Source organism: Parasteatoda tepidariorum, chromosome 3, assembly GCF_043381705.1.
Source record: "Parasteatoda tepidariorum isolate YZ-2023 chromosome 3, CAS_Ptep_4.0, whole genome shotgun sequence".
Classification (NCBI taxonomy): domain Eukaryota; kingdom Metazoa; phylum Arthropoda; class Arachnida; order Araneae; family Theridiidae; genus Parasteatoda; species Parasteatoda tepidariorum.
Genome location: NC_092206.1, coordinates 24,348,286 through 24,363,928, shown reverse-complemented (window position 1 = coordinate 24,363,928; position 15,643 = coordinate 24,348,286). Strand labels below are relative to the sequence as shown.

The window sequence follows — 15,643 nt, the reverse complement described above, 5'->3', positions numbered from 1 at the left end:
AGCAAGCGTAGATATATAAAATATTTAAACTGGTATTCTTCTTAATTCAATGAAATATTATTATGAAGATTAGTCTTGATGCTGTGTTAGTTATATAATCAGAAAGAAATATAGAAAAAAACTTACATTTTTAAATAAATGTATGAACAAACATGATTATTCCTTAAATTTAAAATAACTTATGACAAAGTAAAAAATATCAACAAAAATTTTATGTAATTTTAACAAAGGAAAATAAAGAGATATGTGACAGATTTCAAATGGCAATTTTTAACATATATTTATTAAAAATATAATTTTTTACAAAGTAATATTTTCCAAAGAAGAAAAAGCATACAAATGAAAACTTATTACATTTATTAAGGAAATATTAAAATCTTAGAAACAGAGCTCATATGAAACAAAGACAAACTAATATAAGCCAACATTTGGCTCCTTTGTAGCCTTTGTTCTGGCAGTAAAATTCACAGTCTTTAGTAGGTAGCGGGCAAGTTTCATTTCCATCTCTAAATGGTATGTTCAAATCTTGCTGTGCATTAGAAACTTGAATGATTAATGATAAAAAAAACATTAGAAAATTAAATATTTAATAAGAAACTATTAAAAGATGAAATATACAAAACAAAACAAAAGATGAAATATACAAAAGAAGACATACACAAAAATGAAAATTTCACATTAAAATTATTAATTAAATTAAAATTGAAATTAATAAATATATAAGATATAGTTGCACATACGATAAATAAAATAATAAAATAGATATTATTTGTTAATTTAAAAAATGCAATTTAAATTGCATGATTAAGTGATGCAAATAGTTAAAAAAAATTAAACACGTCATTCTTTATTCTTTCGTCGTCTTCAATTCAATGTCTTACACCTACATTTAAAAATATGCATTTAAAACTTATATAGCGGAAATGTTCAACTTACACACTTATAAATGGAACAATTCTTCAAAATTTTTTAATTGTATTTTCTCTCTGCCGCCTTTTTAATAATCTCTGCAGTTAAAATAAGCAACTTTTGTTCGAATCTAGAGTACTGAAATACTTGTTACGTTTATAGATTCTGATTAAATAATTAGTGAAACCGCCCTGTAGAAATTGTGGTGTATAGCACCAAGATCAGATTCATTTACCTAATTCATGAATTATTTTTACCAATTTTAGTGTAACATTAGAAACCGTCACGTGATCGATATTTCTTGTTTAAAATCTAGCAAAGAACGTGAAAGTTCGATTTCGCCTCATGCAGTGCTGAGCATTCCTCAGAAGTAAAGTGTTATAAAAATGCGTGTACTTTAACTACTATCTTATTCGGCTTTGCTAAAACCAAGTATCAATTCATAATATTTTCTCTGCGCTGCGTACATGTTTGATTAGCAAACTAATTTGATTCTAAGATATATTTTGTAGATGAATCCTAAATTAATAATTTTTACTCTATATTACATCGTTAAAATAACATTACTGACTCTTATGTGTATCATATTTTACTATAATTATCAATTTTAGTTTTGCTGAATAACAAAATAGTAGCGTGCACGAAATAGTGTTAAATATATTTTTTGGCGTTGTGAGACACCTAGATCCAAGAGTTACTTATGGTGTTTCCCTGCACCACTTTGGGGTAACGTTATTGACACCATTTTAGCGTTGATATACACTAAAAAGTTTTTACAGTGCAGAATTTAAAAAAAAAATTTTCATATTAACACAGAAATGAAATAAGAGCTTTGCATTTTTGAGTTTAATAAACTATAAAATAACAGAAAAGTATAAAAGATAAATTATCTGTACGTATTAGGGTTACTCACCAGTGTTAGCTTAAGACTGATCTAAGTTTTATGCTCTGATAACAAAAGGGTTTAAATATAATTCACGGTAAAATTTTTAGAACAAATTAATAATTCGGCTTGGTGAAAGGAATTAAATTGTATCAAAAGTTTTCGATAAACTGATTAAAGAAATGTTCAAGTAAAAGACAATCGATGCAGAGTAACAGCAAAAAAAACTGGTTGTTTTTAAATAAAAAATATTACTAAGTGTAAGATTAAATAGGATATGTTACTTGATAATTTTTTAACAAATAAAAGAAATGTGCCAACAAAATGCCATTTTCTGAAACATAAAAAATAGTATTGTCATAATCATGTGACGTGCAGAGCACCAATAGTTTTTTTTTCATAAATATATTGCTTGTAACTCAATGAAAATGCTTATTTTTATGTTACTTTTATTTAATGATGTTAATAATGATGATGTTTTATGTAAATTTACATGAGTAGTGAATTATATGATTGAAAATTCCTTTGCTTCAAAAATATGCACAGTGGACATAATAGTCGCCATGATACAAGTGTTTAAAAATAGACGCTCATTTTCAAGACTTGACAGACGTGAAAAGATGTGATTTAAAATGTAAAACGTAAAGAACTTCACATTTTAAATTTGAAATCACTTTTGTTCCCTTTCATTCACGTCTGACAAGTCATGAACATGGGCTCATATTTTTGTACATTTGAAACATGTCGACTATTACATCCAATCAGTATATTTTTGAATCGGATGAATTTTTTTATTTAAAGTTATATTTTACGCTTCCGTTTCTTGGGATTATTTATTTAATAAGTAGTGATAGTTTAGAGCACACAGCATAAATATTGCTAGAATTCAGAAATACCTGTGGTTGAACCTAATTGCCTTCAGCATTTGAGAAGCACTCATCTGTGCTATTTTAACACTAGATTGCCTAGGGAAGTCATTTTGACTGCTTTTAGATTCAATTAGAAAAACAATGATGTATATAATGACACAATTTCTTGGAATTTTGTACAACAGATACATTTTTCTTATTGTTAATATTTACTAATAACTTGTTATATAACTATAAATGATGTACAAAATATTAAAAATTAATATTAAACAAATTTCTTTACACATTATTTATTCTTTTAAAATCCAGTCATTTTGACTGCTTTTGGGCAATGTAGGTATATTCTAAGTTTCAGTCTTTCCAGTGTTAATAATTGTCAAATTTTATTCGTTTGTTAAAAATTTAAATTTTGTGCAAAACTTTTAAGTAAAAATCCTGTTCTGAAATTATGTTATTTAAAGCTGAAAAAAGAAATTGTTAGAAGTACAAAAAAATACTCACCAAATATGCTAATTATTATGATAACAAGAGTTAAAATTTTGAGTTTATTCATCCTCTGAAAAGGAAATGTTTATTTAATTTGTTACTCTTTTAAGTGTAAGAAAATGGCAAAAAAACAGCAATGCAAAAAACACAGTTAAGAAAAATGATGCAAACAATTGCAAATAATTTAAGAAACTAAAAAAAAGAGTTTATTTTACACTTAACTTCGCAATTCTTGCAGTAAGACAATCTATATGCAAATAGAAGATTTAAAGAAACGTACGTTCCAAATTGTTACTTAACTATCTATTGAAAGCTTACCTCTACATTTACTAACAAATCCTTTCCTTAAATTCAATGTTCTGTGAAGTCTAATTGCCATTCTTTTCTTAAATACATTTTCTCTCACGAGAGAATATATTTAATTTAACTACAAATAGATGCACTAACTATTCTTTTAAACAATTGACTTTTATTGAAACAATAGAATTGGTGAAATTGATGATGAATCAAAAGATCTTGTAGTTAGGTATTTCGGTTCAATGTATTTTTAGCTGAAAAATATACACCCAATTAGTTTCCTTTTAAGTACTTTATTACAATTGAGTCGCTTGACGCTTTTCTTAATTAACGTCGCATTAATTGCAGTCGGTAAGTTTAATTAAGATTTTTATGTAAATGCGTAATATAAATGCTACTTGCATAATTTTGGTAGCAGCACAAATAAGAAGTTTTGGAGAAAGTTTGTATTACAGCGTTAGATGGGGGTGCTCTTGTAAAGGTTTCATAAGTTAGGGTTTCATAACTTTTATTTCCAACTGAAAAGGAAAACGATTTATTCAATAAGCCACATTTTCTTGCCGTGAGGGCTCAGGGGGTAGAGCGTTCGTCTTCCAATGCGTCTAACCAGATTCGAATCGAAGTCTATACGAATTCCGCATCCGGCTTCCACTGACCACGGTGCTGACGTGAAATATCCTCAGTGGTAGACGGATCATGGATTAGAGTCCCCTTGCCGTCAGGCTAACCATGGGTGTTTATCGTGGTCTTCCTCTCCATGTATCGCAAATGCGGGTTAGCTCCATCAAAAATTCCTCCACGAAGGCAAATTCCTCCCAATACTCGATCCAGGAGTTCCCTTGTCTTCTGGATTGGGTTCAAAATTACAAGGCTGAACACTGGTAGTCGTAAATCCATAAAAATTGGGTCGACTGTTCAACGACGGTTATAAAATAAATAAAATAATATAAGCCACATTTGCCAAAACTTTAGGTAAAAACAGAATCTTAAAAAATTATGTCAACCATTTTTCGTTCAAATGTAAGCGTGAAGCTTCAACTGAAAAATTTATGAATTTGAGGTCAATGAAGAGAAATATTCACCTTTTTTCCATCTTCGTGTTACTGCAGATTGTATTTTTTTATTAATTTTTAGATGCAAAACCTTTTCGTCATTTACTTTTCAATTGCTCTTATTTTATTGTTTAATTGATAGCCTCATCATTCATTATTGGATTTCATTCCGACAACACATTAAGTGGTTAAAATACCGAAACTTAACTTAATAAAATATTTTTTACACAGCTTTCCATATATGACACACTTGTTACCATTCATATTTTTTACAATTTGCAATGTTCATTTTTATTAAATTTATACTCAACGCAAAGACAGGTGAAAAAAAAAACTTAGAACAATTAATATTTATAGAACACTTATTATTGTTTTTAAAAGTAATGTTTAAAAGATTGCATAAAAAACTAATATGGATGAAATCCTACAACTGCGCATGTGTTCTGATTAATAGAAAATTTAAATATTTATGAAAATAAAGAAGTTTGTCTGTGCTTGTATTTCCCTTGTGACTCCAGAACTGTTTTGCCTTAGAACATAGAATTTGGGCAACAAGAGGCAATTTTAATCTTTGATCTTAATCTTAAAAAAAGGGTGATCTCTTAAGTTGACCATCACGCATTGTTAAGAAATTATTTTTTGTTAATAAATTTCAAAGATATTATCAGTGATATTTGGTAGTCCCTAGTTCTATTTATTCACAGGCGAGTTTCAAGCTTATTGTACCTTTCTTAACAATAATTTATTTTTGATCGATTATGGGAGATGTAATTCTTAAATAATTATTTTATTAACAATGACACGTTTGTAACACGTTTCCACAAATCTTGGTAAAATAAACTACAATGGAAATTAAAAATATATATTTCTTATACTAAAGTGGTTATTCATCGGAAAAAATGGTTAATTGTGGTTAATCTTCGCTTATGATGACCTGACTGTAATGAATAGTACATTCTTTCTATATTTAGTTTACATTTAGTTTCTATTTTGCTTATAGTTCTACTTTTGAAACGTGGTTTCATAAATATTAGTAATGTAAGCGATAATGTAAATAAAAAAATCTATAACCTATGATAAAAAATCTATAAACTAAAATGCCAATTTATCGGGAAGGTTGCTAGATTGCAGTAAATCTGAGATGTCATGGTTTTACTACATTCATTAGTGCATTATTTAGATATTTATTTTGCAATTAGTTTTTCTTTCTTTTTTGATGAATTGAGCTTAATCGTTTATTTTAAATCCACTCGTAATGAGCACAAATAAGGATAAAATAGTTAAAATAATTTTTAAATTTTTTTTAATTGCCTCGATTTATGTTTTTTACTTTTGTACATGAATGCATTGTGTAAATAAAGTTTATATATTAATTATTATCCTTATAATTCCATACCTAGAATGAGTATTCATCTGGTGTGTAATAAAATGCAATATTTTCTTTTATTCTACCAGCATTTTTTTTACCATTAGTAAATTGACTGCGTTAAAATTTGATATACTTATATATGGGATTTAATACATTTCTAAACAATTTTTCTTAGCTTTCTGAAATCTAATCCATAGAGATAGTTTTCATTTTAAAAAATGCATCAAACTATTTCTTAAGCATAAATCATTACCTTTCTAAGAAATTTCCACTCAACGCGAAGATAATGTTAATATATAGTAGAACATCTAGTATTTAGAGATGTTCTTTTTATTTATAAAATTAATTTATCAAAATCGTTGAATGAAAAGGAAAAATAAAAAAAAAGATAATATAGCAAATAATAAACAGTTTATTTAACATGCAAAACATACCATTTTTTTAAATAAAAAAATAAGTTTTTTTTTAAAAAAAATAGAAAAAATTAATCAGTTTTTGCACAAAAATAAATATAATCTACTAAGTTAAAGTAAATTTTAAACAATTTTCCTCAGTTTTTTTTAAAATTGATGTCACTAGATAAAATAAATTATACATTCAAAGAGCTTTAAACTGTGCTTGAAAATATAATAAGTTGAAAAAATTGCTTTTAGAAGTATTATAATTCTCAAGTTAGAAGAATAACAGATTAGTGTTAAAAGCATAATTTATTGATTTTTTCATATGAGTTTCCACTGAGTTAATTGAATATAAAGTAAAATTACCAATATTTAGAGAGCGTTTGTTTACCGTTCTAAAATTACCTAAAATAGTTTCCTAAACGAAAAGAAATATATAAAATTCTTCAACTGCCACATTTTCTAAACTTTATCACATATTATAAGACCATATTATACAGTTAATGTAACCAAAATCACCAACAAAGTGCTTCTGTAAAAACTATCGAGCTTTCTGGTGTTCCCATAGTGCCAGAAACATGCTGAATTGAACCATATTTTGGAAGTTTTGACCATAACTAAGTTTTGACCATTTGACCATAATTTGTATGCTTGTAATTTAATACAACTCAAAAATATTTTTTCTTATCTAAATAAAATACACTTTAGAATGGTACAGGAAAACAATATACAGCGTGGAACTTTAATTTCGTGAATGACAAAGCAGACGTTTCAAAGCAGACAAAGCTTTCATTTTTATACTTCAACCGCAATGGAAAAACAGACACCTATTTTCCAAACTTGCCAAACGTTAATGAGAAGACACAAAAGTGATTTGAAATATTAAACGAAAAGTTGAAAAAAAGAATGAAAAACATCTTTATTTTTCCTTTTTTTTCACGGAAAATTTATGTTTGATATTTCAAACCACTTTTGTTTCTTCTCATCCATGTCTGGCAAGTCTTGAAAACGGGCGTTTGTTTTTGAGCACTTGAAAAAATTCGACTGTCATTTCCTATTCATATATTTATATATTTTTGAAGTAAATGTAATTTTTGATAGGTTTAATAAGTAAAGTATTATAACATAGATAATATAACACTTTTATTTATTTATTTGTTTTAAGAAAAAATTAAGCTATTCCTTACAGAAAAGCGAAATATACTGCACTAAATTAAAAATATCTATGCATGCTATTTAATACAATTCTAAACAAATTTTTCATAGCTTTCTAAAATGTATTTTATTTAGATAAGGGAAAAGAAGACTGCTTAGAACTTCAATTTAGTGAGTGACGACGTTATTTTCCTTTATATACTTCAACGCCTGCGATGGAAAGCTTCAAATGAATTGTTATGCCAGTTTGTTTTAGTAGAAAAAGATAAAGACTTGCGTAAAAAAAGGAATGTTATTCATTAATTTATGAGCTGGGTTGGCGTAAAATGATCTTTTGTGGCATCTTTAGTAATTAACTTATACGACGTACTGCAGTACTAGGAAACAGATTAAATGAAAGAGTGTCAGGAAAAAGGCAAGAGCAATACCTCGGTTAAATGGATAGCATTTTTTTTAAATAAATAAAAGTATACGAGTAAATAAAGTAAACATATGGTCTTCGTTTCACGGTAGTCAACTTACAAATAAGCAAGAAAATAAAGCAATTTTTATCTTTTCCATTTTTCATGAGATTTATATTAGGTTTTGATGTTGTTTTCCAATTTCTTTTATTGCATTTTTCTTTATGAGGCATGGTTTAGAATAAAATAAATGTATATTAAAACACAATAATTCTATTTTCTCTAACTTAACTCCCGAAACTTTATGATTTCTTCACAACTATTTTTTGGTTTATGGCATTAAAGATATTGTTATACCAAAATAAAAAATTAATCATATAAAAGATCTCACAAGTTTATTTTCAAAATTTGCTGAAATAAAATTTAAATCTAGTAGTTTTGTTTGTTTTATTTTATAACCGGCGTTGAATATCCGACCCAATTTTCTTGAGTTCACGACTACCACGACTACTTTCTTGAGTTCAAACTTCGTAGTCATGTAATCTTGAACCCAATCCAAAAGACTAGAAAACTCTTGGATCAAGTATTGGGATAAATTTGCTTTCGTGATGGACTTTTTGATGGAACTTTACCCTCATCTGCGATGCATAGAGATCAAAATCCCAAAAACCTGACAACATGGGGAATGTTCATGCTCCGCCTACCACTGAAAATGATTTACGTTAGCACGGTGGTCAGTGCGAGCCGGGAGCGAAATTCGTATCGACCAGTCATCGTTGGCATTCGAACTGGGTCACCTCATTAGCAGAGGATCGCTTTTAATTTATTTTATTATGGTACACTGTAAAAAATTCAGTAAAAAGTCTCTTTTATCAGAACGCCAGAATTTTTTACTGCAAAATCCACTTTTATCGGAATGTGTTACGGAACGAAAAAATATGATATACTCTAAGTTTTACAGTAATATGATATCACTATGAGTATTTTTAACATTGTACTAATCATTGTTTTTTATCCTTATTTTAATGTTATATCAATATTTTTTCTTTTATTTAAACAATATATTAATAATTTATATTATTCAAAAGAAATGCTTTTAAAATACTCCTTTCATAGATTCTTTAAGTTTGAATTTCAATTAGTTTAAAATATTTGAAATAAAAAAAATAGCTGTAATTTCTCAACCGGTTTATAAGTTTACATATAATTAATAAAAAGTGACAGATAATTATTTTTTACTAAATATATTATTTGTATTTTCATTTCAATATTATTATTATCTACTTCAAAAATTACATTTTTATTTATTTATAATTTCTAAGATGTTTACTTTAAAACATAAAAGAAATTTTGTATTAAAAGATATAATTTAATGTACGAAATATTTTAATATAAAAGAGCTTTAATAAGGAAACTTATTATAGATTTGAAAGAAAAGAATTTTAATGTATCAGAAAAATTGTTTCAATTTAAAAGATAAAATTTAATTTTCACTCATCCCTTCTATTTTAAAGAAAAACAGTTTTTTTTCTCATATTTGGAATTTTAAATTCGAAATTTGTATAATTAATAAGTTCTTTGCATACATTAGAGCATGGCATGAAAACCATTTACTTAGTTAAATTTACTTTTCAGTTTCCATTTTTTAATAAATGTGTGGTAGTTACAACTGTATTAGTTTTCGGTCAACCGTTACCATATGAACGGAACAATTAAATTACCAAGCGAATGCTGTAAATAACGTATATTTTTGTTTTTATTACCAGAATTTTGGCTTCTTTTACATGAAATTTCTTTACCATTAAGTACATGTTCTACGAGAATCATCAGAAATGATCTCCGCATATCTATCGTCAGAAAATGTCCCCATTTAGATTACAGAGATATGAATTAAATATTTCTTGCTAAATATCGTGATTTCTAATTTATACCATCGAGGGTCAATACCGCACTGTGAAGTAATAGATCTCAATACACAGTGTTGGACCATCTAAACAATTGTGCGAATACACTCTATAACAAAAAAATCGACGCACCAAGAAGAAGTTGTCGGATTGAAACGAAAATTGGTGCATAGGAAGACAATGTACAGGGTAGTAAATGATTAAAATTTCAGAACAATTGACAAATTAATTGCAGAGTTACAGTAGCAAGTTCAATAAGGTGTTGACTCGCCTCTAGCCTGGATACAAGCTGCCACACGGCGTAGCATAGACCAATGAAGTTCCCGGATGGTCTCTTGTGGTATTTCCTGCCAAATTCGATCCAATTGTCGAACGAGGTCATCAACATTCCGTGCCAGATGCAATCGCCCTCCCATCATATCCCAGACATGCTCGATGGGAGAGAGATCTGGTGATCTGGCAGGCCAAGGAAGAGTTTGACAAGCTTGCAAACAGTTCATAGCAACACGTGCCGTATGTGGTCTGGCATTGTCCTGCTTAAAAACCAGCCCAGGGCGCTGCAAATGGAACGGTAGCAAAACAGGTCTTAGGATATCGTCGACGTACCGCTGGGCAGTAAGTGTACCTCTAATGACGACCAAACGGGTCCGGCTGTCAAAGGAAATGGCACCCCAGACCATAATGCCTTGTTGAGGGCCGGTGTGGCGTGCAATAGTGAAGGCAGGATCCTCCTCTGCCCTGTGCGTCTCCAAACACGTCTTCGATGATCGTCGGGACACAGTTGAAAGCGGGATTCGTCGCTAAAGACTATACGTCCCCAGTCGGCATCATTCCAGCCTGATCTGTTCAAAACATTCATGCATGCGAAATTTCAAAGCAACCGGACGATTGCTTCTTGGTGCGTCGATTTTTTTGTTATAGAGTGTGTTTCAAGTTAATACCAAATCAGTATGCATTTCAGTAGTGTGATAAGGATAATATTTTAATTTTCAAATATCTGTAAGTTGTATTAAATAATTTTATAATATTAAATTTTTATCTTCGTTTTGGTTCTGTTTAGTCTACCTTGTCTTGATATTCTCTCGGTGCTATGAGTATGTTTAATAAGCAAACAAAATTTATTTTAAGAATTAGTTTGTTCACGCATTATAATCCAATTGTTTTTTAGTTTAAATTTCATCGCAAAATAACTATTGTCTAAAGCGTCACATCTTATTGTTATTATAAATTTTAGAGTTATTGAACACTAACAATTTGACACCGAAAGTTGCGAAACGGAGAATTCCTGGTGTAGTGCTTTTCTACAACATTTTTTCTGTTGCAACCATTTTTGCTTTTTAGATGCTCTAATGTTCTTCACAATGTGTAAATATAAAAACTCGTAGTAAACTCTATCGAACACTGAACCACAACATCGAAGCCTCGAACCATTTATGGTGCAACCTCAATATTAAGGTAAATTTTACTATGTTCCATTCAAGTTAAGACTTTGTATCGTAGAATAAAATTAAGAGTATTTAACTTGCATTATATTATGGGGAAACTTGCCACCATGTTTAGGTTGTACAGTGCGTGCAAAAAAAGCAGACCCCTCACAACTTTTAATCTTAATGATCTTCACGTTTTTATTACTAGTCACATTAATGAAAAATACAAAACTGGAAAGTAAATTTAATCGAATACATGGTTTCTTATGCTACGTTCTAAGGTATCTTGATTACCAAATTTTATCATATATTATGAAACCGTATTTTATGCTTAATTTTACCAAAAGCGCTTCCATAAAAATGACGTTCCTTTTGGTGTTCACAGTCAGAAACACTGTAATTTTTACCATATTCTTGTAGTTCTGACTATACTTTTTTTTTGATTCTCTGTGTGATTTTATTCTCCTTCTTTTATTGAAACAAGAATCGTATTTTAATGGCTGGCCAAATATTCATAGTTACCAAATTTCCTCGGCTATTTTTTTACAAAGTTGCAAGCATAATTTTTTTTATATATAAAGAAATATTGATATGGTTATATTTAACTTGTTCGTGTGTTATTTGCGAATCAATTTTTATAAATGTTCTCAAGAAATATTAGACCGTAGAAATAAGAACTATAAAAATATGTTTCCATTATTTGACATTTTTCAAATAGTTTAGATAAACAAGCAGTACAAAATTGTTCTACCAAACGCTCTGTAACGGCAAGTCAGCATATTTGAATCATCCCACTACCTTGGATGTATATTTGTGCTTTATTTCCCTAGAATGAGCTTTCTGTTCCTCACCTTGACATGGTCTTATAAGTCGCTTTATGTATTCAGCACTCAAGCCTACATATGCAGTGTACCAATAAAAACAAAGCATAAAGCATTCCCGCAATAGCCACGTGGGAGTATGGCTTCAGAATTGCATGGCAAAAAACATGATTGTGGCAATGTGATCAGCTCTGCGCACTGACCACCTTTACTTCTCAGACAAACTGATACTCATCTCGCTGATAGCAGGTATGCCTTAAGCCACTGAGGCTATGCTTTGCGAAGAGTATCATTCACAGTGATTGGTTCAGTGCCTTAAGTACCGTGCCATCGCGATTAGTGTACCATTAAATAAAATTTTGAAAAATAATAATAAAAAAGACAAATTTGAACAAAGTTTAAAGTTCGATTAAATATATGATTAAGAATATAAATCCTGTAGTTCTTATACTTGTAGTAAGGATACGTACGCTGTATATTTAACAAATATCTTTGCATTTCTTTCTAATCAAACACTAATTTGCTTTTGAAGGAAACACTATTATATAACCATATAATGAAATAGAAATGCATTAAAAATTTGATATAAGGAAAAATTTTACTCACCAAAAAGATATATCAATAAGAAAGCAAAAATGAATTTTCCTGATTTTTTCATTTCCCAAAGAAAATATTTTTATTTTAACGTTAATTTACTGTAGACATTTCATTTAAAACAAATATAGTTAATGTGATAATTAGAAATAAAATATATCATGATAAGAACGTTATTTTCTTTGTTTATAATAATTTAAAGGATACTGTTTTACCTGCTAATATTTTTTTAATCATAATATTTTTAAATAAGTTATATTTTAATTTGTTTAGTGAAACTATAATTTAAATTTAGTAAAAATATTACCTTTTGTAAAAGAAATTCTCCTCAGAGGGATGATTTCCTACAATATAATACAACCGATATTTAAACTGTAACATTTCCTTTATAATGAAATTCAAATGAGCTATCTATATTGTGAATCATTAAAATATATCTTCTGTCTAGTAATATTAAGTCAAGTAAATATTTTTAAGTAATTTTTTAAGTTCAACTTAATTTTCTAAAGGAAATGATGTTATTTCTTAAAAAAATTATCTCTAAAATATTTTCATGGCACAGACGTAATAAAAAAAAACAATCTTACGTTATTCATAAAAATGAATTTAACTTACATAAATTACTATTTATATTTCATGATAGCATGCATTTTATCATGAAATATAAATTATATTTGTATTTCAGGATAAAATGCAAATCTGTTATTTAGATGATTGAACGCTGCAATGAGGCTTATTCCTAGTAATATTAAGACAAATAAATATTAATAAATAATTTTTAAAATTTACCATTATATTCCAGAACAAAATGCTGCTAGCATATTATTTCATACGTATTCAGAGATTTATCTCCAAATTTAATAACTCTTTTCGGTTTAACTAGTATTGTATGAAAAGAAATTGCCAATGATCACGTTTTTCCTTCCTCGTTATTTTTTTTAAAAAAGTTATGAAACCTTTTAATTGACTTCAAAATAAGGCAACAACTCCTCATAAAATTAAATGAGTTTTATCTAGACAATAGAATCATCTATAATAGTCATGAAACAAAATTCTTTTGAGCAAAAATATCTCAAATTATTTATCACAGAAAAAAGAATTTTTATTTTTGATATTCTATCGAGTACATAAGTATTATAAGATATTTCATCTGTAAAATAGGTTTTTTCTACATCGCTTTTACACCTTTTTAGAATTACGAAATGAACTTTCAACATCTAAAGGTAAATGACAGCAATACTTAGTCTAACGTAAATAAATATTTTTGTAAATATACCTACTCCTGTATTTACACGCAGTCTAGACCAAAAGCAATCTAATTTAGGTTTATTATATGTATTGCTTGATTTTAAAATGAGAGAATCTTAAAATCCCAAGTAATAACTGTATAACTGTAGGTAATAATACCTGGAAATAAGAATACTACTTAGGAAAAAAAACTAAACAAGAACTTCAATTTAATCTGCATTTTTTGAAGATTTGTCTAACTATTAGTTTATTTCAATGTTAGTAATAAAATTTTAGTGATTTTTTTAATCATTTTCGTTTTATGTAAAATAAAGTTCGGTAAATATGAGCACATCTGTAACAATATTTTTTCTAAGAATTTGACATAAATTTACTTACTGAAAGCTGTTTATCATATTTCAGATAGTACTATTAAATAAATAAATACAATAATCAATAAATCAATAAAGGTATAAAAAACTAAATTAAAAAATAAATAATTAGTTTTGCTTTTCCGATTTCAAAGGCTGCACAGATAGAAATTCCTCTGAAAAAATGGTTAACACGTTGAATACCTCGCTAATTTTGCATAGCTTGCCCGTCTGGCCAAAATGATTTTCTCAGTATGTTCTGTATTAATTTTTTCAAACCATTTTAGTAACGATAATAATATTAAAAGAATTAAAAACATTGAAAAATTCACTCGAATTATGTGCTTCTAATAATCTTGACTTCTCCGGTCACCGGTGACCCCCGTGGCGCTAAGAACAAACTCAGTGCCGGTCACCGGTGGCCCCCATTTCATTCAACGTATTAAGTAACAAACTATTTAATTGTTTTTTAACCACATTAAACAAAACTGTCAAATAACCATAAATAAGATGGTATTTAAACTGTTTATTAAATCCTGGTATTTAACTGTTTATAAAAATTTTTAAACTTTTTATTAAAAAAAAAACTTTTATTAATTTCTTTCACCTTATACAGTTAAACAATTCAAATTTTATCGCATCAAATAGACCCACCTAATGAAGCAATTTAGTTCCCTGTTGTTGGGTACATATTAAAGCTGAAAAGGCTAATTTGCATATGTTATGGCGGATAGAAAGGAGATTCAAGTCCCAGCATTGAGACCAAAATATTTTTCCCACTTCATTCAGCACATAAAGAGCTTCATGTGTCCTTCACGCCCCAATTTGTGACCCTGGACTGTTTCAATACAATACTCTTACTCACTCTAAGATGGCAGCGTTTTAAGACTTTTAAAAAAGTAATAATAATCCAGTTTAATAATAAATAATAATCCAGTTAAACTTTTTTTATAGTTTTGAAACCATGCTAATTGTAAATGGCAAAAAAACCGCATAATTTTTCATTCATGGTTTCTTAACCTTACTAGTTGTTTTTTACTGGTTGTTACTAGCTGTCTTGCTAGTTGTAGTAGTTTCAAAACCGAAAAGGTAAAAAATGTTCCTTACCGCAAAATTTTACACTTAATTGGATGGACAAACTACTCCGGTTATTTTACCATAAATTTGGAATGAAAATTTTTAACAGTGTACGATCTGAATTTAAATCATCAAGTACTTTTCTGGAAACAAGAAATAAAACTTTTAATTCTATCATCTTGCATACTTCTTTCAATAATATTTTTTGTTTCTTATAAAAATAATTGAAATACCCTTACATTATCTTCGTGCAATATAAAAACTGAAAGAACATTACACTAATGAACCAGAAAACTAATTATTCAAATTTCTACCGAATGCAATTTATCGCTTAGAAACTTAACCATCATTAACAACTAAACTTCCATTGTTTGATATGAATTGCTATACGATTAGTTAACGT

At 28.4% G+C, this 15,643-nt stretch overlaps 1 long non-coding RNA gene across 1 annotated transcript; it reads right to left on the bottom strand.

The window, feature by feature from the left end:
• Positions 1-340: 340 nt before the first annotated feature.
• LOC107450352 (uncharacterized) lies at positions 341-3,561 on the bottom strand. Its single transcript, XR_001584908.3, has 3 exons — positions 3,466-3,561; positions 3,163-3,217; positions 341-543 (listed from the first exon to the last, which is right to left on the bottom strand). It is a non-coding gene; the product is annotated as an uncharacterized lncRNA (long non-coding RNA).
• Positions 3,562-15,643: the final 12,082 nt, after the last annotated feature.